We start from the raw sequence: 519 nt of genomic DNA on the forward strand, positions 1-519 counted from the left end.
ATTATTGTGCCTGACAAGAATGACCCCGGTCCTACGTATCCCTATTAAGGGAATCAAGGCTTACGTAGTTCTTTAAGTAGAAAAAGGTTTGTTGGGTGGATTGATTTTAGAAAATATAAGTGTTAGATCTCGACTAACAATCCTACTAATACAAGTGAAGTACAACCCACACGTCCGATACCGCATTTTGTACTAAGGGTTAGTTAAGATCTTAACATGTTTATGGACAAAAGATTTTTGAGTCGTTAATGAATTAGTTATGGTGATTATTAAATTGATGAAGTGCATCCCATATGTCCGACACCGCATTTTGTACTAAGGGTTAGTTAAGATCTATTTTTGAGTCGTTAATGAATTAGTTATGGTGATTATTAAATTGATGAAGTGCAGCCCATATGTCCGACACCGCATCATATCTTAAAATTAGAGTGATTGCCGTCTTAGAATTTATAATGACTTTATCATAAAAAAAATGTAGTAGTTATTTTAAGGACATTGATTAAAATTCAAAAAAAGTAT

This window comes from Lupinus angustifolius, chromosome LG04 (assembly GCF_001865875.1).
Source record: "Lupinus angustifolius cultivar Tanjil chromosome LG04, LupAngTanjil_v1.0, whole genome shotgun sequence".
Classification (NCBI taxonomy): Eukaryota; Viridiplantae; Streptophyta; class Magnoliopsida; order Fabales; family Fabaceae; genus Lupinus; species Lupinus angustifolius.